At 41.7% G+C, this 27,394-nt stretch overlaps 1 long non-coding RNA gene across 4 annotated transcripts in view; it reads right to left on the reverse strand.

Annotated features, from left to right (window-relative positions):
- The window catches only part of LOC102157195, a 116,831-nt gene that overhangs the window by 11,913 nt on the left and 77,524 nt on the right, over positions 1-27,394 (reverse strand). For 2 of the 4 annotated variants that reach the window (XR_005375541.1, XR_005375543.1), the window contains 2 exons: positions 23,845-23,949; positions 20,742-21,386 (listed from right to left, as the gene is read on the reverse strand). This is a non-coding gene — a long non-coding RNA (uncharacterized LOC102157195). Of the gene's footprint in view, positions 1-20,741; positions 21,387-23,844; positions 23,950-27,394 lie in introns of those variants that run through there. The other 2 variants (XR_005375540.1, XR_005375542.1) reach the window with 1 other exon arrangement.

The following is a 27,394-nucleotide window of genomic DNA, read 5'->3' on the forward strand; positions in this document are numbered from 1 at the left end:
CACATATGTCTTTGTACAAACATGCTGGTATTTCTGTAGGATAGATATATAGAAGAGATATTAGAAACCCAAAGGGGAGATAGGTTGATATCTAAAGTAGGGAAGGGCGGGGGAGACCAGGTAAGACTTCATTCAGGTAGTGACATTTAAGCAGTCTTAGAAAATTAGTCGGTGCCCGCTGGATACTCAGAGGGTGAAGTAGTGCCTTCTAAGCAAAGGAATGGAGGGCATAGAGGCACAAACGCCTAGGGTGCATTTCAGGAACTGCAAGTAGTCATTCTGACTAAAGAGAAGGTGTGGGGGTAGGTGGTGGCAGGGGAGGCCTGATAAGAGATGACACTGGAGATTTCTGCCAGGGTCAAATCACAGAGGGCCTCCTGTGTTCCACAATAAGGAATCTGGAAACTCTTCTGACCTGAGAGTGTCACTGAGATTGTGTCCTAAAGCTGTTGAGGGCAACCACAAAGTGGAAAACATGTGAAAATAGTCCTAAATACCTACTACCCTTGTTGGATTTCCCTCTTTCACCTGGATGCAGCCAAACCTTCATTCCTGAATGATCTGCACACCTATTTGCCCCGGTGAGTACTTGGATAAAAACTTCCCACCAACTCCTAAGGGAAGTTGCTGTATTTCTCTAGGTCTGTTTCTTCATCTATAAAATAATAATTATCCTCTGTGGTACAGGACTTTACTTTTTTCCCCCAAATGTTTTCAGATTGCATGACTCATGAGTATCAGTCTGGTATAATTACAGGGAAACCAACAAGAACAACAGTAATCAGAAAGACCTGGGTTTGAACCCTGGCTCTCCATTTGCTGACAGAGTGACTATGTGACATGTCCCTGAACCTTGGATAAACCATGTATAAAATAGGCTAAATGTACCTACCTGTGCTTGGTGCATTGTTGATGCCCAATAAGTAAGTAGTGGTATTTTTATATTCTTTTAAAAAGTTTATATCTACCCCATAAGGTAAGTGGAATCCAGGATCAGGATCAGGACCTGAGCTGAAGGTCTAATGTCACCTTAAAGGTGAAGACCCAGAGGCTTACAGATATTAGTGATTTGTCAAAAAAAGCAGCCAGCCAGGTCAGTGGGCTCAAAGTCAAGTCCTCACTCTAAAGTTAGCACTGTTTCCACTAAAGCTGTGCAGCTTCTTACCTCTCAGTGAAAGGATGGGATCCAGATCACTGTGATGCCTGTCAAATAAATGATTTCATGAATATATTAGAGAGCCCCATGCCTCCTCAAGTCTGAGTTCAAAGAGCACACAGGCCCGAGTTACTTCATACTCCTAATAATTCCTGAGTATGTAACTGGGATACTCTAACCTCGTGTCTAACTTCAGCATCTCTGTTACCTGCAAACCTGTGGGGACATCATACATTGATGCTAAGATTCCAGATATCCTGGTCACTTAAAGGGCTGCAGTACAGGTAGTAAAAGGAAGGGTGGGACTTCCCTTTTTACGGGTAACAGTACACTACTTTCTGGGAAGCTTGCAATAATGCAACTTTTCAGAAAAAGACTGTCACTATATTTTAAAAATTAAGAGATGGGATCATGACACAGAAAGCGATGACTTCTATGAGAAGGAAATAGAAAAGAAAAAAGAGGCAGTGGCCAGAACAAAGGAAGACAAAAGGAAATTTGGCACAGGAGTCAGTTTTGTTAGTGGTTCAATGTCACTGGAGTGTTTGATGCATGTAGGGGAGTAGAAAGAATTGACACTAGAAAGATCACAATGGGTTGTTTGGACTTTATCCTGAAATTGCTGAAGGATTAAAAAAGGATATTAACATCACAACAACAACAACAAAATAACAACGATATTGTTATTGCTGTAGGCTGAATAATGGTTCCCCAAAGATGTTCACATCCTAATTCCTGGAACCTGCAACTATGCTACCTTACATGGTAAAAAAGAACTCAGGTATGGTTAAGGTATGGTTAAGTAAGGATCTCGAGATGGGGAGATTTCCAGGAACTCTGGATGGGCCCAATGTAATCACAAAGGTCTTTCAAAGGAGAAGGCAAGTGGGTTAGAATAAGAAAAGGAAGCGTGCCAATGGAAGCAGAGGTCAGAAAGAAAGAGATTGGAACATAGTACCTTGCTGACTTGGCAGATGGAGGAAGGGACCGTGAACCAAATGCAGACAGCTTCTAGAAGGTGGAAAAGTCAAGGAAATCCTTTAGGACCTGCAAAAGGAATGTGGTCCTGCTGATATTTTGATTTTAGCCCCATTAAGACTCCTCTTGAACTTCTGCCCTCCAAAACTGTGAGATAATAAATTTGTGTTGTCTTAAGCCACTAAATTTATAATAATTTGTTACAGCACCCAGAGGAAGCTAATACAATTATTATAGCTACAATTTAATGTGTATCTATCTATTCCATACAAAATATCTTATATACATTAACCCTAACCCCAGGGCCAACGTCATAGGTATTCAACCTATGCTGTCACAGAAGCCTCCACGCTTACAAGGGTCCTGATCTTGGTTTAATGACTTGTTGCTGCCTTGAAACCCTTAATTATTTAACAAGGAGCCATCCTGCATTTTCCTTTTGCACTTGAGCTCCACAAATGACATACAGAGCCATTCCTGCCTATTCCTAACAACAATCCTTAAAAGTAAAGGTTATAACCATTTTGCAAATGAAATTGGGAATCAGAGAGAGAGAGAGAGAGAGAGAATAGCCCAGTAACAAAAGCCTTGAGTCAGATGGCAGATTCTATGACTTACCAGTCATGGGCCCTAGGACAAGTATATTAATTTTTTCTGAGATTCAGTTTCCTCCCTTGCACAGTAATTATAATATGCACCTCACAGAGTTGTCACACAGCACTGGCAAAGAGTAGGGACTCAAATAGGTGATAGTTATTATTGCTCAAAGTCCCAGACTTAGCAAGAGCTGAATGTGAATTTTTATGTCCATACTTTCCACACTACCTCTCCTTTCTCTTGGGCTTGTATTTTGGCAGATTACTCTGGCAGAAGGGGATTATGGAGGGTAAGACTAGAGGCAGGGTGACCAGTTCAGAAATTGTGGCAATGTAGTAGACAACTTTGGAAAGACGGCCCATCTCATGCCCTCTCTTTTTCTCTGATAATTGCCTCTAATACATGAAGGTCATCCTCTAGCAGCTGTATTTCCATCACATGATGCAGCCTCTCCACTGTTTTGATCTTTTTTGATCCCCAGACTCTCCCAGAAATGTATTAGTTTGATGAATGAGAGAAATGTAGAGGCTGAGGATTGTTGGAACCAAGTCATATCCATAACAGACCCTGTAGGGAAGGCCCATGGGCTACCCGCTTGCTGTTTGGGGCCCTAGAATGGCCCTAGAACCTACCTTTCCACGGTGACCCATTCCCTCCTTTCATCCCATGCATGTATCCATTCAATAAATCTTTTCATCTTCCTTCCTAAAGTGACAAAATTACAACCAATAGAATCCTAACTAATACATGTAAAAATGTCACAATTATTTGGAGAAATAATGAAAACACAAATGAAATTAGTGTGATAGGTTTGGAGAAAAGAAGTACTTGAGAGACATTTAAGAATATGTAGGGTGGTGAAGGAGTTTGGAGCGACTTCCAGGTTTCTGACTTGGGCAATTGGGTTGCTATCATCATAAAGATAGGGAAATGGGAAAAGAAGGAGTGTCTGGAGGTAAAAATGCTGGACTTGAGAAGCCCAGGGACCATTCAAATAGACATGTACAGTTGGAAGTTGGAGAAGCACATCTGGAATTCAATTTGAAGTTGGAGATAAATATTTTGGGAGTTTCCAGCATTTACATAGTCATGATTGCCATGGGAGTAGATAAGATTGCCAGAGTGTTAAATGAAAAAAGGAAAATCCTGAGAATCAGATCCTGGGGAATACCAATCTCTAGGAGGCAGATAAAGGAAAAGAAACTCTCAAAGGAGATAGAGAAGGAAAGGTCAGAGATGGGGGAGCAGAAATGGGAGAGGAGCTAAATCAGGGTAAAGTATAAAAATGTAGGTGTCTAAAAACTGACCAGTTAAGGAGCATTCTTCACCTATGGCTGAGGCTGCAATCACCCTATCAAACACAACTGAACCCATGTTCACAAACCCAGAGAATTCCTTTAATTTCATCTGCTACCTTTTGCTTCAACCTCTATATTTTATTGCACTAGCTTCCCTCTTCGGATCAATGACTCAGTTACAGTGAGTACGTGATGGCCCTTAAAATATTGTAAGTTTCCTAATAGTAAAAGAAATGCCAATCAAAACAACCTTCACACTCTATCATATATCTATAATATTAATGCACAGAAATGAAGCAATAAAGCCCTTTGTTGGCAGAGGCTGTGGGGAAGCAAGTAGGCATGAATTTGGCAACTGACATTTTATACACAGTCAACCTTTGCAGAGTAACCTGGGAAGCCGCAATAGAGCTGTGTGTGCCCTTTGTTCCACTCTGGAATGTACCTCAGGGAAATAAACTAAAGGAAAGAAGGGGTAAGTGGCACAGAGCCTAGTTCTACTACTTCTAACAGCATAAACCTGAGGACAATACAAATCCTCAATTCTAAAGTAATGTGTTAATAATATCAAAGTAACTGCTTCGGAATATGGTTTATGGCCATTAAAAATGACAACTATTTTGGATATGGAAATGTAACTAAGAAAAAATATGACTGAGAAATAATGTAACTCAAAAAAAGCAAAGCACACCAACTTGGGCAAGGATATGGAGAAACTGGAACCTCATATACTGTTGGTCAGAATGTAAAATTATTCCTAGAGAGACAGGAATGAAATTTGACCCAACAATTTCACTCGTAGAGAAATGATAACATATGCCCACACAAAAACTTATACATGAATATTCATAGCAGCACTATAATCGCTCAAATGTGGAAACAATCCAAATGTCCATCAACTGATGAATGGATAGACAAAAGGTGGTGTATCTAATGGAATATTATTTGCCCACAAAAAGGAATGAATTGCTGTTACATTCCTCAGCATGTATGGGCCTTGAAAACATTAGGCTAAATGAAAGAAGCTAAATACAAAAAATCACATATTATATGATAGCATTTATATGAACTGTCCAGAATAGGCAAATCTATAGAGACAGGAAGTACATTAGTAGTTGTTTTAGGTTAGGGTGGTGGGGAGAATGGGAGGATCAGTGGGTCATTGCTAAAGGTTTCGGTTTCTTTTTGAGATAAAAATTTCCTAAAATTTGGGCAGCCCGGGTGGCTCAGCGGTTTAGCACCTGCCTTTGGCCCAGGGCGTGATCCTGGAGTCCTGGGATCAGGTCCCACGTCGGGAACATGGAGCCTGCTTCTCCCTCTGCCTGTGTCTCTGCCTCTCTCTCTCTCTCTGTGTCTCTCAAGAATAAATAAATAAAATCTTAAAAAAAAATTTCCTAAAATTTGATTGTGGTGATGGTTGTACTAAAAACCATTGACTTGTACACTGTAAATGGGTAGAATATGTGAATTATATCGATAAAACTGTTGCAAAAATTCTTTAAAAAGATCATTGAATTGTATGTTCACAGTGAGTGAATATTATAAAATATATATAATACTTCAATAAAGTTTTTAAAAATGTTTAATTAATTAATTAATTTAAAGATTTTATTTATTTATTCATGAGAGACACAGAGAGAGAGGCAGAGACACAGGCAGAGGGAGAGGGAGAAGCAGCCTCCATGCAGGGAGCCCGACGCGGGACTGGATCCTGGGTCTCTAGGATCACGCCCTGGGCTGAAGGCGGTGCTAAACCACTGAGCCACCCATGCTGGCCAAAGCTTTTTTTTTTTTTTTTTTTAAAGCAACGCACAAATTGGTTGCTATTTTATATATATCTGTATTTTTCTTTAAAAAGGCAGAAAGAGACTGGAGGTCAGTAGCGGTTTAATAGCAATACATTTGATTTGGGATCTAAAGGCCTGGTCCCATTCCTCATCCTGCCATTTCTAACAATGTGACCTTGGGCATGTTACGGCAATTCTGAGTTTTAGTTCTTCCATTTGTACAACAGGTATATTAGTCCCTACCTTACATGGTTATTTTGAGGCATAAATGTTTAGTGGGTTCATTTTCTTGCCCTTTTGGATGGCTTAAACATGAGGTTAAAGACTGTGGCAATAAAAAGTGACATAACATATGTTAAAGGCATTTGAAAGTGAAACCTTCCATAAAAAGATAAGATAGTCTGGATCCTGATTCTTTACTGTAGCTTAGGAAACAGCATGAACAAAGCCTCAGCCTTAAAAAGAAAGGACCCTCCCTTTCTTTGCCTAGTGCCTTGGAAAATATCTTTATCACTCGCTGTGTGGAAATTAAGAAAAGCTTTCCACTCTCTGAAACACTAGTTATAAAGGTAATTTGGGGGCGACACAAAGGAGCTAAAGGTGTGTTAATGCCAAGTAACCATAGCAACATGCTCTGCTGCTCTATCCCTCCCATTCCTGAGCCTACCCCCAGATGAGACGAACACGGGAACTAAGCCATTCTACATGAAATTTTCTCCATATGCAGATAGGGAAGGCATTTACACTTCCCTACAAATAATGTTTGAAGGGAGAAGCTCTCTGAATTTTAAAAAAACAATCACTTCTTTCTTCAGAATCAAATTCAAGATCCTGTCTATACCCCTCACAATGCCTGGCATGTGGCAGGTAGTCAATGTATGGTCATGCAGTGAATGAATGATCAGAATTTACCTAGAAGCCCAAGGTTGAAATGGAACACCATTGTTTATAAGGCAGAAGAGACTAATAAAATGTGCATCAGGAATTTCAGAAAGGATTTCTAAAATCATATTCCACATAATTTGGTGTCTGTTCCAAGCCACACAGCATTTCCACATCTGGATCTGCCCCATTTATTAAACTGCTTCAGCCCGTAGCAAATTCCCCTCAAGTGTCATGCTTATTATTTTGAAAGGACACAGTGTTACCCCACCAGTGTTATTCAACCTGTTATATTGCACACATTTTCAAATGCTGTGCAGGAACAATATGTAAAAATGACCAGTTAATGGATGTGCTGTTCTCTACCCTTCCAACTTCTGTGGCTTGATCTCAACAGACGAGGGAGCCTGATCAGGCCCACATCTGGGTAAATCGTTTCCTCCTCCTAATGGGCAGAGGCAAATATCCCTACTGCCAGAAGGGCTGTTTTCAAAATCATTCTTCAGAGGTTGGCAAACCTTCCTCAACTTCAGGAACCAGTCTCTCAATCCCACCGTGGAGTCAGGCTTTGGAAAGGGCTCAGAACTCAAGAGGAACTCTGTATCCATTCCTTCCTCACACAAATATGCTCACATTTTTGACACAACTCGTGGGCCACCTCCCTTCCAGAAGATATTTCCTTCTTGTGATCTCCTTGGCCATGTTGTGAAATGCTCAGGTCAAAGATGAAGAATAGAGAACAAGACCAAGGTGGTCATCACCAGACTTGCAGTGAATGTCCTTGAACCAGCCATCACAGCACCTATTAACTGCTGAGTGATGGCACTTTGCAAACATTATCTCAGTTAATCCCCAGAACAGTCTTAGAAGGCAAGTAGTTTTGATTCATTTTACCTTTGAGGAAATTAAGACTCAGAGAAGTCTTATAATTAGTCAGTGGCTGCACCATTTTTAAACCAGGTCTGACTGAGTATATATGGTTGGTTGCATCTAAAAGAGCTAAAAACAGCAGCAGCAGCAGCGCTAAGCTGGTGCCAACACTATTATGCACTAGAGATTTGGGGAGAGCAAAGGGAGAAAAACTTGGTTCTGACAATACCCAAATAATGCTTAGACCTTACTAATTTTAGACCTTAATTGGAGTAACATATGTGTCATGGTTAATGGCAGTAGGAAAGGAGTAAGCAGGAAATACCAGAACCAGATTCTGGCTAATCAGAAAGATTAACCCATACCAAAGCTAGTTTTGCCTCTAATGCTCTTTTCCCCTCTCCCCTTCCACCCTTCGAGACCCATTTTTTCTGTAAAAGCTCTCCTGACCACCCACGCAATCCTCAGCATTTATCCTTTGCTCAATGTTCTCTTTCTACTTTGTTGTATCTCAGTTACAGCCTTTTCTTATCACATTTTATTTTAGTATTTTATTTATCTTTCTTCCCTACCTGGCCAGAACACTTTGAGCCCAGCACCTGTGTCTTTTTTTTTTTTTTCTTTTAGAGTAATCTCTATGCCCAACTTGGGGTTTGACCTCACAATCCTGAGATCGAGAGCTGCGTGCTCTACCAACTGAGCCAGCCAGGTGCCCTGTCTTTGTTATCTTTGTACCCAGTACCTTGAACAGTTCCTGGTACATAAAGAATCTCATGACCTTCTAATCTTAGTTCTCCACTTTAATTTTCTTTTAATTTATTTTTAAAAATTTTATTTATATTCAATTAATTAACATATAATGTATTATTGGTTTCAGAGGTAGATTTCAGTGATTCATCAGTCTTATATAACACCCAGTGCTCATTATATCACGTGCCCTCCTTAATGTCCATCATCCAGTCATCCAATCCCCCCACCCCCAACCCCTCCAGTGACCCTCTGTTTGTTTCCTATGATTAAGAGTTTCTTATGGTTTGTCTCTCTCTCTGATTTCATCTTGTTTTATTTTTTCCTCTCTTCTTCTAGGATCCTCCGTTTTGTTTCTTAAATTCTACATATGAGTAAGATCATGTGATAACTGTCTTTCTCTGATTGACTTATGTTGTTGCAAATGGCAAGATTTCTTTTTTTGATGGCTCTGTAGTATTCCATTGTTAAGTTTTCCAATTTCAAGCCAGTATCCTCACTTTCCCAGCATTCTGACTTGGATGGGACTTTTGAGTGCCTTAGATAGGATAGTTGTCAGAGATTACATATTTTTATTGGCTGTGAAATATGGGTCTCATGGAAGGCAGAATATGTTTTCCCTTTATGGAATTTGGGAAAGAGGCCAGACAGTTGCCCTCCTAGATCCCTGGCAACTGGAGTGCAAGCATTAGAGCTAAGCTCAGCCCAGCTGATATCTCTGCCCAAAGCTTGACTCTGAAGTGAATGACCCAAGAAATAGGGACAGTTTAGAATTGGGGCTGGTGGCACCAATGGTGTCCACTGCTCAATGGGAGTGGCAGCAGCATTTTGAGATATTTCTGTGATACAGTCTTTCTGTCTTCTGAGATGGCCTCCTTTGCTTCATGTCCATTTTCCAAGCTTGATTTTCTAGCCTTGCAGCCGATTCTGTGATTTTCCTGATATCTCTTAAAGAAACTCTTGTTTTGCTTAAAATAGCCAGAGCTGGCTTCTGTTATTTGCATCTGAGAGCCCTGACTGATACACCTAATGTAGGTGATCCTGGATTCTGGGAAGCCAAAGGCCAACAAGTAACTTGTCCCTGATCCAATGCCAAAACAGAGATACAGGATTACCTTTCAGTCTGCTGTACTGTGTTTTCCATTGCCATGATCAGACTTTGTCCTCACAACATCTCTACCTATATAGACAGGTGGGTGAGTAGTAAAACAAGACTTTTTTTTTTTTTTAAGATTTTATTTATTTATTTGAGAGAGATCGAAAGTACGAGCAGGACAGCCAGAGACAGAGAAGCAGACTCCCTGCTGAGCAGGAAGCCTGACACAAGGCTTGATACCAGGACTCTGGAATCATGACCCGAACTGATGGCAGACGCTTACACCAACTGAGCCACCCAGGCACACCATAAAACAAGATTTTAAAATGAGAAAAGTAAAGCTCAATGAAACTAAATGGATTCCCTGAGGTCCCCAAATTAGTGACAGAACCCAGACTATAATCCTCATTTCTTGATTTCTAGCCAGAGGATTTCACTTAGATAACACTGAATGACTAACCTGCTTGAATTTTAAAGAATTCATTCATGAATATTCATCAAGGATCTGTTATATGCCAGTCATTGAGTAGGACAATGGGTTTCATCTTTTTCTAGCCTCAATATTCTGTTTTCTGAAAAGTATTGTTATTAGTATAAATATGTGTATATATAAATAAATATATTTATTAATGTTAATATATCATATAATAATATATTAATAATAAATATAACTTATATTTGAGCAGCAGTATAATATTGTTAAAACCTATCCAGAGGGGTGCCTGGGTGGGTAAGTCGGTTAAGCGTCTGCCCTCAGCTCAAGTCATGATCTCAGTGTCCTGGGATCCAGCCTTGCATCAAGCTCTCTGTTCAGCGCTGAGTCTGCTTCTCCCTCCCTCTCTGCTCCTCCCCTGGCTCATGCTCTCTCTCTCAAATAAATAAATAAAAATCTTAAAAAACAAAAACAAAAACAAAAACCAAACTAGCCAGACTGCATGGGGGAAAATCCTGACTTTCCCTCTTAGAGCTTGTGTATTGCACATCCTCAGCCTCCTACCCATAACCTTTAGGCACTCACCTCGACCCCCAAAGTCTACTTACAGAAAGTACTTACAACTCACTGCATGAAGAGCACACTTTGCCTTTGTGCAGGGGAAACTAGGAAAGCCAGAGTTAACATCCTGAGCAACAGTCCTCAAACAACGATAGAGATTGGTGAGACATACTCCAGCCTCCTCACCTCTTGGTGGGAATTAACTCTAAAGAGTATTCCTCATAGTCTCCCAAAATTCCCCAAAGGGACTGAGATCCAGTTGTCCTTAGTGGTAACCTGCTTGATAGCATACACCTGCCTGGCTCCTTGCCACTCATTTCCCTACTCCTGAGCTGGCATTTCGTGGGGTCAGTCCCACCCTGCCAAAAGCTGCTTCTACTTGGATCCTTTTCTCATAGTCTACTTCTGGGGGGGGAAACTAAACTAAGACACCATATGACCCCGGGAAAATGACTCAAATAATAACCTGCAAAATGAAGATAATATTACTTGCCTCCTACGTGTGACTCCATGAAAGAATTTAGCCTGATTCCTGGCATATAATCAGCGATTAGTGTTAGCCATTGTTATTGCATGTAGCAGTCTGTACTCTCAGAGAAGTGAGCCACATATTCTTCGACTTCTTCCTGCACAATCAGGGAGCCTGGCTGTCCTCTCTAGCTTCACCACTAGCCACCCCACCAAACTTCCTGTCTCGCTGAATGACAGATGCCGTTTTATGCTTCAGCCCTGCTCTCCCATGAGCACATTCCAAAACGACCAGTCTCTCTCACATATTTGTGATTCAGCACGTGCTGCCCTCCTTGCCACACATGCTTCCCCCTCCCCACACTCATCTCCCAGTAATGCCCACCTGTCTATCAAGCTTCCACCCCACTTTCCCTCTTCTAGGAAATGTTCTCAACTATCCTTCCTTCCTTTTCTGTTTCGTCCATACTACACACACCACACATACACACAAAAACACATATACATCCCACAATGGGGCCATGAAAAGAGAGCACCTAACCCAGATGTGATGTTCTCCCTCCTGCAGAGCACCATACAATTGTGATTATTTGCTTTCTTACCTGCCTCCTTCACTAGCTTGTGAGCATCTTTGCAGCAGGGACTGTGTCTTTTATTTCTGGTGCCCAGGCTATTGCCCATCTCAAAAAATGTAAAATTATTTATTTTATTTTTTTAAAAGAGTTTATTTATTTATTTATTTGTTAATGAGAGAGACACACAGAGAGAGGCAGAGACACAGCCAGAGGGAGAAGCAGGCTCCATGCAGGGAGCCTGATGCGGGACTCGATCCCTGGTCCAGAATCAGGCCCTGGGCTGAAGGCAGCGCCAAACTGCTGAGCCACCCGAGCCGCCCAAATTATTTCTTTTAAATAAGTGAATGTAAACAAACCTTCGGAGTAGGGGTATTATCTGTATTTTTCAGTTGAGGAAACAGCTGGGAACTTGAGCTGACTACATTCAAGGTCATACAATTAATATGTGGTCAAAGAAACACAAAACCAATCCTTTGCTTCAAAGTTGAAGATACGGTTGAGGGGTTTTGTGCTAGAGATGGCCTTTGTATCCCTTCTACTTCCACATCTTCTGCTTAGAAAATAAACTATCTCTACAGCCTTGGAGGGAGAGAGGTTTTCCACTCAAAATAACCCAATCCTCAACCATGGTTGATGGGCTCAGAAGTGGACAGATATCTGACCCAGGAGGAAGCCTGGGCAGACCATCTCTCTTGGGAATCCAGAGGACTGCACCAGTTGGCTGCATACGCTGGAACTACAAGGTGGCAGAGAATAAGGCTGATATTTAGAGACTTCTGTTTTGAGTTATGTGATTATGGTCTAAACCCAGTAGACCACTTATGTGGTCAATTGAGATCATACAAGAGAATTCACACTTTTTATTTAAAAACTTTGATCTGTTTTTAAAAATAAAATTTCACCTTTTTTTTTTAAGATTTACTTATTATTTGAGGGAGAGAGAGAGAGAGAGAGAGAGAGTGTGTGTGAGAAAGAAAGAGAGAGAGAGAGAGAGAGGGAAGGGGCAGAGGGAGAGACAGAATCTTAAGCAGGCTTCATGCCCAGTGTGAAGCCTGATGCAGGTCTTGATCCCATGACCCTGAGATTATGACCTGAGCTGAAATCAAGAGTTGATGCCCAATCAACTGAGCCACTCAGGTGCCCCCTCAAATTTCATCCTTGTAAAATTAATTATGCTTCAATACTATAGATTAAAATAGACTGAAAGAGCAAATGAAAAATTTAATTCTAAGTATTAGTATTTACACAATTTGGTATCTTGTTACTTATGATTACTTCATCAACTTAATATCATCTGGGTTCTTCTATACATTTCTGCTCAGCCCTAAATAAATACAGCACAAAGTTATAACTATACATAAACATGTTAAAGGGTAGGTCAGATTATGTCCCTTCTCTGACCTGGAAGGCACAGTCTGATCCACCATCTGTTATGTAACTGCTCTGATCTCCTATCATTCCCATCTTTGCTATGCTGGCCTCCATATTCCTTCAACATGCCAGGCACATTCTTGCTCCGTGGCTGTAATAGTTTCCTAGGGCTGCCATAATAATGTACCATGAACTGCGTGGCTGAAAACAACAGAAATTTATTGTCTCACAGTTCTGGAGCCTAGAAGTTAAAAAAATCAGGGTGTTATCAGCGCCATGTTCCCTCTGAATCCTGTAGCAGAGACTATTCCTTGCTTCTTCCTAATATTTGTTTTTTAATATTTTATTTATTTATTCATGAGAGACATACACACATGGAGGCAGAGATATAGGCAGAGGGAGAAGCAGACTCCCAATGCAGGACTTGATCCCAGAACCCAGGGAACACGACCTGAGCCAAAGGCAGACATGCTCAACCACTGAGCCACCCAGGCACCGCCCTCTTCCGAGTCTCTAATAGTGGTCATCAATCCTTGGCATTCATTGACTTACAGCTGCGTCACTACAACCTCTGATAATTATCATTTAGCAAGCACTCTTCCTAAATATCTGTGTCTCTGTGTCCTCTTGTTTTTTGTCTTTTTTTTTTTTTCTTTTTCTTTTTCTGGGTCCTCTTGTAAGGACATCAGTCATTCATACTGGATTGGCCATCTCTAATGACCTCATCTTAACTTGACTCCATCTACAAAGTCCCTATTTCCAAATAAGATCAAATTTCACAGGTACCAAGGACTTAGGATTTCAATATATCATTTCGGAGACATAATTCAGCCCACAACAATGGCCCTTGCAGTTGTCCCTTCTGTCTGAAATGCTCTTTCGCCAGATGTCTGCATTACCACCTCACTTCCTTCTGGTCTTTAATATCACTTTCCTTGTGACGTCTTCCTTAGCCTCTTATCTGAAATGGCAACATCCATTCCCCATTTCCTAGTTCCTGCCACAGCTTTATTCTTTTCTTCAGCATTCATTATTAGCATGGTATATATGTTGTATTTCACTTATTTATGTTGTTCATTTTCTGCCTCCCCTGGTGTAATGTAAATATCCACATGCAGAAGGCAATCAGTGAAATAGAAGTTCATGGTGTTTTTTTTTTTTTTTTTTTGAGAGAGTTTGCACGTTCTGTTTCCTGTGAAAAAGTAAAGTTTCCAGCATGTTTCTTCTGGTCATGGGGTTCCAGTTATAAGACTGAGAGCCTCTGTGGAGAAGGGGGATTTACAAAGAACAGAGAAGATAGAGTTCCAGAGAATGAGGAAACTCTAGTTTATTACTAACAGACCATGCTTAGTTCCAGAACAGACAGGGCAGGAAAATACTCACTTTCTCCAACAATCAAGAAGCCAAGAAAGAGATTTACTAAGTTGGGACAGAAGGGAAGGAAGATAATGCTTTTTTTGGCCTCCTGGATAACTTCAGATCAGGATCTTAATTGAAAAGTAGAACTATTTTCTTTATCTGGCTTTGCCATGGACTAGCTGTGTGACCTTCGGCAACATTTTACTTTTCTCTGAGCCTTCATTTTCTCATTGTTAAATGAGGCAGTTGAATTAGACAGTCTCTTCAGTCTCTTTCAACCATGCCAGTCTGTGTCACCTCAAATTCTAACCTCCACGAAGGTGGATCACCTCTTGTTTTCCTCCAGGTACCTAGCACCTAGCATAGGGCCTGACACATAGTTAACACCTAGAATGTTAGTGGAAGTACTAGCATAGAATGAATAGGTAAGGATTGAATAAACTATCTAGGTAACTTCTGAAGGAGAGGAAAGAGAAATCAAGGAATCTCATTCCATAGAGTCATATAGAAGATGTTTTTAATAAACTTGAAATCTTTATTGTAACCAAAGAGCCATTTCCTGAGGTTTGTTTTAAATATTCAGAGCATCAGACAGTGGAGTATAAAGTTATTTAAACCAACTCTGTGCCCCTGAGGGCCTTACCGTTTTTTTGCTGGGGAGACAGGAAATGCATACCACAGATGCAAAACTACGGAAGGAATCAGCAGCAGAGCCTGGTCAATGGTACTTATACTTTAAGATCTCACAGTTTGCAGGGTTCTTGGAGAAGTCTGAGAGGGAGAGACAAGCTGAGAGACCTCTTGTGGTTCCTGACTCTTCCACTCTAGCTCCTGGACACTTTGTCCAACCCAAGCTGGGACCAAAAAGCACAGCAGGCGGGGTACTCATCGTTGTCCTCTTTACCCTCCTGGGGCCATTGGCAGGTAAAAAACAAACCACCCTCTGCTTTTCTGTCCTGTTCCAGATTCTTGAGTCAAGTCAGATTTTTGCCCAGTTCAAGCCAAGAATTGCTCTGTATCAGCCAACTCCCTGCAAGTCAGCTGACTAATGGTTTTCTATCTTCATTTGAAAACAGCCTAGAAAAGCCTTGAGTTTTTCGAGAGTCTCTCTGAGTCATGGCTCAGAAAAACCTCTGTATGTCATCCTATTTGATTTTTATAAAGCCATCATCTGCCTCTCCATTCTCAAACAGAGTGAATGTGGTCCTGCCTGGTTCTGGGGCATGCAGGCTTGTCTTCAAGTTCAAGCTGCCTCACTTAGGGGTAGTCGGTGTTTGACACATCACTTCTCTCTGAACCTTAACCGTCTCTTCCGTACAGGAGGGACTGTAACAACACTGTGCACACGCTCACTCCACCACCACCCCCGCCTGCCACAGCGTTATTCTGAGAGTTAAATGAGATCACTTCTGTGACGGTATTCTACACCATACAACTCTAAGTTCTCTTTATTATCAGATTTCGGCTTTGATGAGTCATTTCAGATGTTGGTCCTTGACGTATGTGTCCTTCACCTAAACCCTCCGCCAACTCTTTCTCCTTTGTTTCTCCTTCCTGTTTCCTAGAAAAATTATAAAGTTGGTGCTATGCATACTCCTGATGGCCTTTACTCCTGTACTTTACCTAACATCATTCGGGCTCCACTCTCCCTTCAAAGTGGGACCTACCAGCTGTTACTCCCTCACTCTGACAGTAATTATTTAGGAAGTTTTCTCCCAGCCCACACGATCACCATGCACACCTGCATATCTGAAACTGACATATTTAACATTTGATCTAGTTGTGGTCATGTGTAGGAACTCAAATAACGATGGACTATAAGTCAAGAGTTCTGTGTTCCAGAATTAACGTTTTTTATTACCCGGGAGCTCTGGGCCATTCAGTTCCATAAACATCTATTCAGGTCAGGGGGGAGTAGGCGGGGTTGGGGTGGGGTGGGGGGGGAAATGTTGCCTATTGCGCAGAAACTCAAAGTTTTGTAGGTCACACAGAGAAGTAAACCTCCACTGTGAACAGTGTGCTATACAGTGGCACACATATGCACATAAGAGTACACAGCGGGAGGGACGATTTAATCAACCTTCAAGGGGTACAGAAGTACCATTTCAGAGAGGAGGTAACATCTGAGCTAGGCTTTGAAAGAAGATGGAAGATTTCTGCAAGGCCAAGAAAGAGACAGAATGAACAGAATGGTTTAGAAAGAGTACAGGTAGAATAAAATTCTCTTGCGATAATTCGAAGGAATGATGACCAGGGCTCAGGATGATGAAGGTAGAAATGGAAGAAAGGAGCATCCAAGAGACATTTGGGAGGCAGAATGGATGAAGTGATTTGGTGCTGTCTTCCCTGACTTCCCTGCTATGGCATGGGGTTGCTTGCTCCTTCCAGATGCAGGTGGGAGTCTTCCTGATGAGAAGTTCATCAGTCACCATCCACCATGGCAATGGTGCATGCTGCCGCTAATTTGGACTTTATTATGCTCGGTGAACTCTGAACTCCTTGATAGGCTCTCAGTTATGACTTTTCTTTTTATATTCCTCATGCTCCTTGCCAAGTTGGTCTAGTCCTCATAACCTGACCTGCAGCCTAATTCCCCTACGCAGTCCCACAATTCCCTGCTGGGGCAGAAGCCCTGCCCTGAACTCCAGATTGCTTGGCTGAGGTCCTGACACTCTGCTTTCCTATTCCAAGCCATTCTAACAAGGGGCTGAGTCTGCTCCCTGTGCTCTACCCTGGCCCCCCAAATCCTGCTGCAGCAGGATTGCCAGCTCTAGTGCTTCTTGATCCCAGCTTCTTCCTCCTGCCAAATTGGCCCATGTCACTAAGGTCCCCTCATATCTCATACTTAGGCCCACCCCAGTTCAGATATCACCAAACCTCATCTGGGGCCTTTGTAACATAGGGGGTTATACTAGGTGATTTCTAAGGTAGCTTCCTTCCAATACTAACATCCTGTGTTTCTAAGCAGGCCAACTGTGAAAGAAGTCTGCACTGGCACAGAACAATTGAGGCTGGGAGCAAGTGAGTCAGACTCAGCAAAACTGTCAAGTTAACTGTGAAGCCAGGAGATTAGAGTGTAGCACGCCACTGGGCAGACAGCAGCTGAGACTCAAACCACAGATTAGCCGACCCAGACAGCTGCGTGGATGAGATGACTGATGCCACACCTAGTTTATTAGTCACATTCATGATCAAGGAATTAACGACATCATTTTGTATCTCCCCAAAGGACAACATTCATCTATGACCTAAAGCTATTTCATGTGATGATTATAACTCTACCTTTTCTCATAGTTAGTGCTGGTGATTTGAGACTAAATATCCCATTAGTATTCTGCCCCTTTCCTAGAAATAATCACCAGTAAGTACTTCCCAAGGGTAAAGCTTTACTCTCAAGACTTTCTAAGTTTCTCCCAGATGCTTCTCAGGGTGTGTGCAAGAAAAAACACTGATTTTTGAAGACCCAGATTGGAATCCCACAGCTACTTACTAGTCATGTGGTTCTGGAAAAGTTTATCTCTTTGAGCTTTGGAAGTAGCCTTGCAAAGTAGTAGCCCAGATGCAAAGTGCCTGGCATGCAGACATTTCTTGATAAGAGTTCTTCCTCACATCAACCCTGCTACCTTCCATCTCTTCAAGTCTCTTTGCTCTCAGGATTGTCTCTCCTGGGCTTGCCTGGATTCCTCCTCTCTTTCCTACTGGAACCTACAAGGTTCCTGCCAGTTCACACAAGTTCCTGCTCTAAATTTCAGACCTAAGGCATGCTGAGTCAGGACTAGCACTTCCTGGAGTAAAGGCTCCCCCACCCCCACCCCCGCACTCCCCTAGTTATGGCTGAGCAATCACAGGCCAAGAAAAATCTCGGTCAGAAGATGAGATCATAGCTGAAGTCTATGAGCTCCATTGTCTCAGCCCCAGGGTCTGATACATTGAAGATGTGAATGCCAGTGCTGCCACTCAGTACCGGGCCAGTCAGGAGATTCCAAGAGACAGTGCTTAAGTGGGCAGGGGGGTAAAGTAGGATGCCTTGAAGCTGCTGAGCACAGGATTTAGTTGTGGAACACATATCTTTGGCTGGCTAGGGGCTAACATTCTTGGTTCTTCCTTCAAGGGGACTCTAGTATGAGGGGCCAGTAGACACATGGGCTATAAGAGTCTTCAAGATCATTTAGATCTACTTTCCTCTACACAAATGAAGAAAATTAAGCTTAAAGGAGGGAAATTATTTCCCTAATCCACATAGAGAGAAAGGGCCAGAGTGGCACCTGAACCCAAGGTCTCCAGTTTCTGTGTCCATAACTATGACCGTTATCCTATGAAAAAAAACCAGTAAATTCTTAAAATCCAACACATTGTGGATGTTGAATAACATGTGGAGGGAAGGTTTGCGAACAGGATTTCTAAAGAAAGCATTCACTGATCAACCAAATATTTGTTGAGTCCCAGAAGGTAAGGAAGGGCCAAATTGTGAAGGGTATTGAATGCCATCCTTAGGAGGGTGGATTCTACTTTAAAGGCAATGTGAAGCCATCAAAGAGTTCAGAACAGAGGATAGACATGATTGGTGGGAGGATTAATCTGGTAGCAGAGGAGGATGGGCTAGAAGAAATCAAGAAGTGCATGAGGATGTAGGAGATTTTACAGTAGTCCTGGCAAGAGGTGATTGATGGATGTCTAGAGAAGGGTAGGGGCAGTAGAACTGAGAGGAAGCAGGAGTAATGCAGTGAATGGGGCCTATGGTCAGTGGAATGACCAGATGACCAGGTCATGGCTAGGTGAGGCCAGGTGGGGCAGAAGGCTGGGCCCGAGGCAAGCCAAAGTACTACTTCTCAAGACTCTAGACACTGCCAGGATCCCAGGCTAATCAAGCAGGCTCCATTCACAGCAGGGCAATGTTTGATGGTCACAGCACCAGGAAGGCCACAGGTTGCTAACAGTTATTAACGGTCACTGAAATCTATGATAAACCACAGGCATCTGTTTTTCCAGCAAAGTGCAGTAAAAATGGGTGGTTGTGACAAACAGATAAGAAGTCCTATTAGAAGTGTTACCTATCAGAGGTTTTACCTATTAGGGTAAAATTTTTTAAAGATTAAATCTTCTAGTTTCTACACCTTGGCTGGATAATTTTGACTTACTGGTACAAGGTAGGTATCATCCACTACTAGCTACAAAGATTCAGTCTTTTTACAGTTAATAGGAGTGTCAGGAGTTTTGAGTCCAGACTGGTCCTCACTAGCTGTGTAAGTTTGAGCAAGTTACTAAATCTCTTTAAGTTTCCTCAACCATAAAACGAGGATAACAGTAGTACCTTTGTGAGAGTTGTTGTTCTAATGATATGAGATAATGCATTGTAAGTGCTCAGTACAATGTTTGCCAAAGAACAAGTGCTCAGAGTCAGCTATAGTTAATTTTAATAGCTTTACTGAATTATTTTATAGCATGCTATATAAATTCACAAAGATCACTTTTGTAAATATAAAAAAATTTGTGTTCCAATTTTTAAAAGCCTCCTGTTGGGATATTGTACTTTAAATTTCAAAGATTCATGGATGAGGGGTGGGACAGAACACTGAATACACTTGTATAGATTTTACAAGTGTGCATAAAAGCTTTTTTTGGCTTCCCCCAAATTTTGTGTTCAGAAAATGATTTTGCTATTGATTGCTGGGTGACTTGGAGTAAGTCCATTTAACCTTCAAACTTCTTTTCCTTCTTCTGCACTGTGAGTGGGCATAGTCTACAGGGCTTGAAAGGCCCTACCAATTCTAAAATAAGCATATGGACTTACTTTTTTCTTTTGCATGGCTATAACAGCAAGTCAAACTCCAATTCTTTCTTTCTTTCTTTTTTCTTTCTTTCTTTCTTTCTTTCTTTCTTTCTTTCTTTCTTTCTTTCTTTCTTTCTTTCTTTCTTTCTTTCTTTTTCTTTCTTCTTTCTTTCCTTTCTTTCTTTCTTTCAAGATTTGACTTATTCATTCATGAAAGATAAAGAGACATAGGCAGAGGGAGAAGCAGGCTTCCCACGGGAGCCCAATGTAGGACTTGATCCCAGGACCCCAGGATCATGAACTGAGCCAAAGGCAGACGCTCAACCACGAGCCACCCAGGCATCCCAAACCCCAATTATTTCTAACAAAGCCTTAGAACTCTTCACAATTATCAGGAATTATTGCCGTGAATCTAACTACCATCTCTATTATGATGTGTACACTTATTTATCTAGTGGTTTGACAGAGTATAGCTGAACTGGAACACTGGAAAGGATATTCACAGCTGACAAGCAGAAAGCTGCAACCAGGGCACTTGGGTGGCTCAGGTGATTAAGTGTCTGACTCTTGATTTCGGCTCAGGTCAGTATCTCAAGATCATGAGATGGGGATCCCTGGGTGGCTCAGCAGTTTAGCACCTGACTTCAGCCCAGGGCATGGTCCTAGGGTCGTCGGATCGAGTCCCACATCGGGCTCCCTGCATGGAGCCTGCTTCTGTCTCTGCCTGTGTCTCTGTCTCTCATGAATAAATAAACAAAACCTTAAAAAAAAAAAAAAAGATCACGAGATGGAAGCCCAGCGTCAGGCCCTGTGCTGAGCATGGAACCTGCTGAAGATTCTTTCTCCCTCTTCCTCTGCCCCTCCCCCACTTGAATGAATGAATGAATGAGTGAAAACTGGAACCAGAATTTGAGTTTCCCTGGGCTTACTGGTCTTTGGGGGAAAGGGACATGTTTTGTTTTTTAAGCTCTCTCATCTGTTCATTTTTATTGTCAAAGTTTCCCTCTGAGAGTGGTTTTTGGTGATAAGTTCATTAGTTTGGCAAAGTACAGGGAACAGGTGAGTAAAATCACCTTTGTGAGCGAACCTCTTGGGTTTAGCCCCAGCAGTCCCTCTAGCCCTTTCCCGCTCCTTTGTTTTCACACATTCTGATACAACAAGATTGACCTCAGCTGTTTCCTCAGATCCAGCATGTTTACTGCTTCGTGTTTTGCTAATGTTGCTCTCAACTTGGAAACCTTCTCTCTGAATTCTTCCTCCGATCCCACTGCCAACATCGGTATATGCAAATCCTCCCCTTCCTTCAAACCTTAGTAATGTTATGTCTCTACAAAACATGGGTAATCTTTCTCCAAGGGTGCAGTGAATATCTCCATCAGCTAAGCCTCCAGAACTTACATATGTGCTTTTGATATGCACCTCTCAGACGATTCCCTGTCTAGGAGGAAATGTAAGAGAGTGATGTTATACCTATGAAATAAGGTAGAAGGAAACAGTAGTACTGATAGCTAGCATTTATTAAACACTTATTATGGGCAAGGCACTATTCTAAATGCTTTACATGTACTGGCTCATTTAAATCTTACAAAAACCTTATGCTATTAGGTCTGTTTTACAGATGAGGACACTGAGGCAAGGAGAGGCTTATAACTTGCCCAAGATCACAGCTAAGGCTCCAGTAGAGATTTGAACTCAAGTGTGACTGCAGTTCCTGTGCCTGACCACTGTGCTCCTAGACTCCACACTCTTTGAAAGCAGAAGGATTTGTGCCTGTTGATTTTTTGTAGCTCTTTATGTGCCTAGAACTTAGCACATAAAACTAGTTACCTGACAGATTTTGGAAAATTTAGGTCCCAGTCATTCCTATCTTTTCATCCCTAATATTCACAAGGTGACTTTAACCACAGAATAAGCAATTCCGTGAATTAAAAAAAGTCTATTGTAATTTTTTAAAAGTCTATTGTAATTAAATGTCACATTGGACTGGGGCACCTGGGTGACTTAGTCGGTTAAGTGACCTATTCTTGACTTTGGCTCAGGTCATGATCTCAGGGTCATGAGATCGAGCCCAGTGTCTGGCTCTGCACTCAGTGTAGAGTCTGCTTGAGATTCTTTCCTTCTACCTCTCCCTCTGCCCCTCTCCCTGCTCACACACACATGCTCAATCTGTCCCTCTCCTCCTCAAACAAACAAATAAATAAAATATATATATATTTTTTTTTAAATAAAATATTTTTTAAAAATTGGACATTAGACTAAACAGTCTGTAGTCAGTTATATGTTAATGCATGTGGAAGGCTAGGGCTTTTTAAAGAATGTTACATGTGGTACACAGCTATTTGACTCAGGGCTCCCAGCTCCTGTGCCTGCTTCCATTCCACTGCTCTAAGCAGCCAGTTCCGTTACCTTTGCTTCCTATGGCAGTGGGTCAACCTGGCTCCAGCTGGCCATGCACAGTGATGACAAAATATGTACTAAAGGAAAACATCATGTATTATTCCTGTGGGTCAAAGTTCAGTTGTAGTCAAGCTTACAGGTCAAATTCAGATCTGTTTCTGAGATATTTTCCACATCTTTTCCAGATATTTCTCACATTTTTTTTTTAATTTCTCACATTTTTGCAGAGATACTTCTTGGTCTGTGACATGGATTTGTGCCAAACAGCAGTTTACCCAATACTGTGATTCATTTATTTGTTTTCTATACACTGTTTGACTTTTCTCGTATTTGGCTTTGGCTGAGGACACTCAGCATATGCTTTATGTGGCTAATCAGTCATACTTTTTGGTATTTTTGGATCTTAACACAAAAAAGAAATTAATCTGGGAATATCTCCAAAGGTAACAAAAACACTAATATGAAAAGATATCTATATCCCCTTGTTCATAACAGCATTATTTACATTAGCCAACCTGTGTATCCCTCAATGGGTGAATGGATAAAGAAGTTGTGGTATCTAAATACAACGCATTATTATTCAGCCATTAAAAAGTGAGGAAATTCTACCATTTGCAACAACATGGATGGACCTTGAAGGTATTATGCTAAGTGAAATAAGTCAGGCAGATAAAGACAATCATTATACGATCTCACTTACATGTGGAATCTAAAAACAAACAAACAACCTTGCTTTAAAAAAAACAAGGTCAGACTTATTACCAGAGGCAGGGGCTCGGTAGGGAGAATTAGAGGAAAGTGATCAAAGGGTACACAATTCCAGTTATAAGATAAATACTAGAGATGACATGCACAACACACCACCTCTAGCTAACACTGTTGTATCATACATAGGAAAGCTGTTAAGAGTATAAATCCTAAAAGTTCTCATCACAAGGAGAAAACATTTTTCCCTTTTGTTCTTACTGTATTTATATGAGCAGATAGATGTTGGCTGAATTTATTATGGTCATCATGTCACAATATATGTAAATAAAACAATCATGTGGTACACCTTAAACCTATACAATGACGTATGGCAATTATTTCTCAGTAAAACTGGAAAATAATTCAGACCAAAGGCTGGAATTTTTCTAATAATAAACCAGGGACTCCTCGTTTTCTTTTTAGTAAGTATTAACTTCAGTTTAGTTCTCCTCTGTGAAGTTTCACAGCATTAATGTTAAAACATAATTCAGGTCAAGTAGAATATCAGCTTCCGGTGTGTCATTAATAGTTCCAAGTTCATGAATAAGAGCCATGCAAAGTAGCACAGGCCCACAGAAATGGGCCTAGGGAAATTCGGCTAGACAGGGCTCAAAGAAATTAAGGTAGAAGATGCTGCCTTCTCTCTGTTTCCAGGGACATCGTTTCTTTTCTCACAACTTACCTTAGACCCAGGCAAAGTAGGCAGTGGCTGATAGCATAGAGGGGTACTGAAAGTTGGTTCTCCAACATACCTCTTATGTTTGCCATTCTTACATCTAGAGTGGCATTCCACTGGCAGAAGTTTGTTCCAGAGACTTCAATCCTTTTCCTTACTAATTCATTTGTTCATCCAGGAACTAGGGAAAGAAAAGTGAGTAAAACCAGAGCTTTTTGTCTAGTATGAAGACAAAAATAGGGAAATCATTAAAACCCTGTATGTTTGGGATGCCTGGGTGGCTCAATGGTTGAGTGTCTGGTTTTGGCTCAGGGCGTGATCCTGGGGTCCTGGAATCAAGTTCCGCATGGGGCTCCCTGCTCAACAGGGAGTCTGCTTCTCCCTCTGCCTATGTCTCTGACTCTCTCTCTCTGTGTCTATTATGAATGAATAAATAAAATCTTAAAAAACAAAACAAAAAAACCTGTATGTTTGAAAAGTGTGATGACAGAGCTTTATGTATGGGGCTGCCAGAGAAGTAGGAGGTGGCCCCAGAGAAAGAGATTTCATAAAAAATCACAAGTGGAAGAATGATGAGATCATGTACCTCACAGAGGACAAGTAAAGTGAGGAAAGACCATGTTGAGTAGATAACTCTGACAAGGGTGAATGCCTTAAGCCGATTAGTGGTTATGAACAATTAAAGTGTGTGGTAGACTTTCAGGTTCAGAAGGTAACACCAACCAAAAGCTGGGCAGAATTTGTCCCACAAGCCAAGACTTGATATGGAAGCGAGTGAGAAAAGAGACTGGGAACCTGGGCCCCTGTAAGGGCGGGAGATGAGGTGGCTCTTGGTTCTTGGAAGAACAGCTTCAGGCACCAGGGCCAGAGTTCAAGGTGTCCCGAGACAGGCACTGAAAGAGGATGTCAAAAACGCCAGGCAAACTTTGCCTATTTGATAATTTGAAGGAAAGTGGGCGCTGGCTTAGCCTTGTGCAGTGAGGTACCAGAAGGAAGTCGTAAGTTGAATCTGAATTAATATGGTTTATTTGATTAAAACAGGCAGAGCATGTGTTTGGCTTCGGGGCTAGAAGACTGTTGAATTCTCGAATTCTCATCATTCCTGACACTGCGCTGTAACTCCAAGCAGCATATGCTCTTCCTTCTACTCAGAGTAGCTCTGCACCCTCTTCTTTGTGCTTCAAGCCTTAAACAAGTGTCCCCTACTTCCCTGATGGCTCAGACTGTTGAGTATGCCTGCTCCAAGCTCCCATAACAATTAGAACCTCTCTCTCATTAGATTAGCAACCATCACACTGGATTGTCCCTGTGTATTTACTTTTCTGCTTTTCCCTCCAGCAGGCTGAGCTTTCTGAGGGCAGAGATTGCCTTCCGTCTCCATATCCTCAGGACTTAGCCAGACTAGAGCACAGTAGCTGCTGATATATTTCTGTGGTTCTGTGAATAGATAAAATGAGCAAATGGATAAATGACTGGCCCAAATCAATAACAATTTGCATTCTCCTTAGGAATATAGGCCTCAGGGAGTAAATGCTCAGAAAAATGTTGAACATATTTTAATGCTGTGGTGAACCATGGATAAAAAGCAGGTGCCTTGGTCCAAATCAAACTTAGTTGCAATTTGGCATGCTTTATTGTCCTGTTCACATGAGCACTATAATTCTAGGCCAAGGTTTGCTTAGTAGGCAGGTTTCAAAGATGTGGAATGAGGAGTAATCTAATTGAAAAAGCTCAAACCAGGAGCCAAGAGGTCTAGCCTCTCTTCCTGAGACCCCATCAACTTCCTGATTATGTAACCCAGATGTGCTTTTATCTTCAGATGCTTCCAGTGGCCCAGCCTCTAGTCTTTCCCCTTTGCACCCCAACTGCCACCCAGTTATCTTTCCTAAAAACAAATTAATCATCTTGTTTTTTTGCTCTTAATCCCCCTTTGCCTTCAGAACAAAGTCCTAACCCTTCAGCAGGCAAACAAGGTCTTTTTAGTATCTCTCAAAGCTGATGGTCCTTTATCCTGTCCCTTATATCCAGTTATTCCATAGGTCCCATTCCTCTAACCAAACTCTTTCATGCCTTTATGTTTTTCCCATACACTGTCCCCAGTGTCAGCAATGACGTTCTATACTCATTTCACTTGGTGAACGCCTGCTTGTTCATCTTTCAAGACTGCCAACAGAGCCCAACTGTTGCTTCTTCAGCAAGATCCCTAACTCCTTCAGACAATGTGAGCACCTTCTCCATCCTGCTCCAACAGCATTTTCTATCCTTTATCTTAGATTACAGGTAAATCCAATAGAAATTGTTTGCTTACTTATCCATCTTAGGTGTAAAATTCTGAGTTCTTGTTGGTCGGGGCCATTGTCCTTATATCTTTCTTTAGTCACTAGCACTTAGGAGGTTCCACAATATATGCTAGTCGAAAAAAAATCAAAGGAGTTATATTGAATTTTACATATACTGTCTCTTTTACTGTGGCTGTTTTTGCCTCTTGTCTGTCTCCACATGAAATGTAGTAATACAGATTGGTTTGTTGAGCGCTCATCAGGCAGCAGGCACTTTTCTATACCCTTTACACATGACAACTTCATTTAATCCTTACTTCAGGCTTGCAGAGCAGGCATTACTCTTACTTTATTACTCTTACTTTACAGATAAAGAAACTGAGGCCCAGAAAGGTTAAATATCTTTCCCAAGTCATAGTTAGTAGATGGTAGATCTAGGATTCAATTAAAGACTCCAACTTCAAAGTCTTTTCACAATGTCACCTATGTCCTCAAAGGCCTGCGCCTGGTTCTCACGTGGTTGTCTAATTGCTCTGAATTGCATTGAACAGGACTGCAAGAGTCAGGCTCACTCTGACTTCCAGCGGTGGACTGGCCATCTTCACAGCCCATCTATGAAACCCTAGACAGCCTCATTTAAATGCTGGAGTGAATGAAGACAAAGCCCAGATCCTTTTCCTGGCAGGAGGCTGTGTCTTCTAGCACATGGAACCAGTACTGCATTTCCTGGGATCAGATGGAGCCCTTAGCACAGAGGCCTCTCATGGGTTTGTCCCCAGTGTCCAGCCCAGAAACTGTCTGCACCCTGGCTCCCTGGAGAATGAGAAATTATTGGCTTCTGGAATGTTTTTCTGGTCACTGAGTCCTTAAGGTGAAAGGTCTCTTGGATGGAAACCAACAGGCCAAGTTTACCCAACCCAGCAAGGCGTCAGGCAGCCCAGAGGCACATTCCATCAGATCCCACAGAGCAGCTGGGGCTTCTTCTCCTCAGCATGATACCTGTCCTCCAAGAATGGAGGTCTTCCTGCCCCACTGCACAGCTGACACAGAGCAGAAATCCCACTGCAGTGCACCCTTCAAGCTGAAGACTGCACAGAGTCTTCAGAAATATTCTCTTCTCCCTCTGCTTTCCACTGTTGCTGTTAAGACTTCAGTTTATAGGGAAAAGACAGGCTCACAAAACGCTATGTGCTCCTGTCCCAAAATTATCCCATAGGAATAGAGCCAGAAGGGAGAAGAGTATTTACATACTTGTGAACATCTATTACATGCCAGCCATTTTACATACGTCATCTCATTTAACCATTACTACAATTATTTTTCCCATTTTAAAGACATGTAAACTGA

Source organism: Canis lupus, chromosome 21, assembly GCF_011100685.1.
Source record: "Canis lupus familiaris isolate Mischka breed German Shepherd chromosome 21, alternate assembly UU_Cfam_GSD_1.0, whole genome shotgun sequence".
NCBI lineage: Eukaryota > Metazoa > Chordata > Mammalia > Carnivora > Canidae > Canis > Canis lupus.